Source organism: Spea bombifrons, chromosome 12 (genome assembly GCF_027358695.1).
Source record: "Spea bombifrons isolate aSpeBom1 chromosome 12, aSpeBom1.2.pri, whole genome shotgun sequence".
NCBI lineage: Eukaryota > Metazoa > Chordata > Amphibia > Anura > Pelobatidae > Spea > Spea bombifrons.
In genome coordinates, this window is record NC_071098.1 from 13813609 (window position 1) to 13817236 (window position 3628).

Sequence of the window (3628 nt, forward strand, 5' to 3'; positions counted from 1 at the left end):
GCAAATATAACAATGTGGATATTTTATTTATTTAGTTAGGTCCACTTTTCATAGGTTCCACGTTGTGAAAAATAGATTGATGTAGTTTCCTGAAACACAGCTAGAGATTCATGTGTGCATCGGACCTTCATGCCTAGCATTTAGTAAATAGGACCCAAGTGTACCTCTGGTAAAGAGACTTCAATCACAGAGGCTACAAGTAGTTTTAGCCATAGACTGTACCTAGTTTAGACTGTTACTGTTCAGCAGTACCCATATTTCACCCATGCTCAATTCACTTTTACTTTCAGTTATATCTAAGGCATGCCTATTTAAAACCACATTTATGGCTGTAGCGACCTTTCTTCCTTTACTTGTTTCTTGGTATGTGCATAGTTGTAAGAAGGACAATATCAACTATGTATAAACAGTTCACCCAATTATTAATTTGTTCTTCTGCTTTTAGAGATAACTAGTTGTATTTTTCGGATGTGCTCGATGATCATGTATGATTTATATTAGCTTCTGCTAAGTGTGATGGATAGAGTGATGTCAACATATACTTGATTTGCATGTAAACTCCTGGCACACTATGGTAAAGCACACATTGGACCAGGGTCAAAGGATACGTATGCATTTGATTTATCACATCACTCTACTATTTCCTGTTCTGATGATTGTGGTTAATAAGAAAAATGGATGTCGCTATATTATCCCAAGAGAAAAAAGAGTGTTTAGAAAATTACAAAAAAAACCCAACCCAGTGAGCATAAACCACTGCAAGAGACGTAGCAGGCCTTAGTTCAGATTTGTTAGGGTAGACATCAGTAGCATGTAAAGACCAGTTAATGACTTGGAAACTCATAGTTAAATAGTACCAGTGGGTGCACAATTACCACAATTTACATGTGAATGAATACTTGCATCGGTCATACTAGCTTCACCATTGCTGGATTATCCATTAGGCAGACTAGACATATGCCTAGGGGTCCCAAGATCTAGCCCCTATGCCTTCTTAAATGGATAATTTGACTGCAGCACCACCACTGGCCACACAACAGTAGTCACAGTGTTTAGGTTACTTTGCTAAAGATAACCTTTATTAGCTAACTGGCATATATTGTAAGCTTTTGAGACTATCTAGGTCTCTTCTTCAGGAATATTATATTTATATATATATTTATTAATATTAGTATTAATGTCTTACTATATTTAATTTACTGTAGTCAGAAGGCAGGTGCTCAGCCAGGAAAAAAACAAGAAGACCTTTTCAACAAAAATAATTGGTTGAACCAATGGGTACTTATTTGCTGGTACTTAGTTCATAAATATAAAACGATAATACACAAAAAGACTAATCTAGATACTTAATTTAATTACTCATAGACATGCGTTATATTAGTATAATGTTATTATCATGATTGAGTAAATAACAATGTCTTGGATTGAATAAATAATAATGCTCATTGAATGCTGTACACTTTTTTGTTTATTTATTATTGTTTTATTTTTTAATTGGTAGAAAGATCTTGTTTCTCCCTCTCTTCACTGTGATCACGTAGCAGGGCTGTGCAAGACCTGAAAGTTAAGGCATCTAAATCACCTTAATGTGACATCGCTAACTTTGACTCAAGGCAGTTGAATGACAGCGTGATCTCCTTTGCACCGGCAATAATTTCGCCATCCCAATACATAAAGTACCAGGACATGGTATTTTTTTTGTAATGTAGTACAAGATAAACTTGCAAAATGCTTTACTGTTATTATTTTGAGCTGATAACGGGAGGGACTGTACCTTTCAAATACTGACTGATCAATATCAGGACATCTTGTTATGGAAAAGCTGAACAGCAACCTACATCAAAACATTGAAAAGCTTTGCACGCGATACAGCTCTCCAACCAAGCAGCATTAGATTCAATCTTGCGCAAGTTGTTAGGTATGTGGGAGGATTAGAAAGGAAATAAGCAAAAAAAAGCATGTATTAGAATAAAACACACATTTTATTAACGTGAAAATTCCCACAAGAAATGTGCTGACCAGACCACCACAATTTTACTGTCAACTTATTTGCAAAATGAAGACAGTGCAAAAGTGGTTCCACAGCAAATCATTTAACCCCTTAATGACAAAGCCCGTACATGTACGGGCTCAAAATGCATTGTTTTCAATGGGTTTTGGGACCGGCCATTGTCCTTAAGGGGTTAAACAGTACTAAGTGTTTAAATGTAAACACGTCTTGTTTGTGCTTTTTTCAGATTATGTATTTTTAAGATTCAGTAATGAATACTTCTTGGTACATTTGGTACAATACAGCATTGCAAGGTACATCAATCCAAGTGAAATACCCATTGGTAGGAACAGCCCCCGGGAGATGGCTTGATGTGAAAATCATGAGTATGGGTCCCTTGGGTAAAGAATGTGGGAAACAGGGAGGCCAATGCTCCATCTCTAACAGAATGGATATCTAAGCCAAGTTTGTATCATCCAGTGAGGGGTTTTCACGGCCATAACGCACAGTCTCAGATTTGGGGGCTTCTGCATCCACTGTAGAACCAGCATCTACGCAGCGCTTCACCTTGTTCAGACCTTCTGCCCACAAACCACAAATGGTTGCTGCATTGATAGGAGAGGTTGATCTATCATTAATTGTATCCCTTTCTGTCCCCCAGATCCCATAAAATTTGGCACGCATATCTTGACATTAATATGACAGCTGGATTTCTCCAGAATAGGTACTCCTTTTATGTGTATTATATCTGTGTATGGTCATTTACACAACAAAACTCTCGGTAAGACATTTTAGATTTGTTTTTAGACTTGTTTGGCACAATTAATATAACCAATGTGGTCAACTTACCGACTCTAGAAAAATATATACATTAAAAATTATAGAGAACAAATACCGTATTGGCTCGAATATAGGCCGCACTTTTTTCCCCCACTTTAAGTTTTTAAAGTGGGGGTGCGGCCTATATTCGGGGTCTAGCGCCCGACGCCCGGGACATGCAGTCCCGGGCGCCGGGCAGGCAGCGGGGTTAAGATACAGATTCCCCGCAGCGGTGCAGGGGACCTGCATCCTTCTCCCCGATACGCTCAGACAGCCTCCCCTGCCAGCACTTCCCACGGGGGGGGTGCCGGCACGGGAGGTTATCTAAGCGTTTTACCTCTGCCCACCCCCGACTTACCGGAGCAGACTCCCGGGTGTCTTGCGGGGCCGGCGGGAGACATCTACGCAATACGCGCATGCAACTTCCGGTATCGGTACCGGAAGTTGCATACGCGTATTGCGTAGATGTCCCTCGCCGGCCCCGCAAGACACCCGGGAGTCTGCTCCGGTAAGTCGAGGAGGGGGGGGCAGAGGAGGACAGTGGCAGCGTATCTCGGGGAGGGAGGACAGCGGCAGCGTATCGCGGGGAGGGAGGACAGCGGCAGCGTATCGCGGGGAGGGAGGACAGTGGCAGCATATCTCGGGGGGGACAGAGTGGCAGCATGTTTTTTTTGGTGCTTTTTTAAAGAAAAAAAACTTTTTCTTTAAAAAAGCACCAAACTTTTAGGGTGCGGCCTATATACGGGGGCGGCCTATATCCGAGCCAATACGGTATATTAGGTGAATGAATGAATGGTATAGGAGGTTCTAAATGCAGTT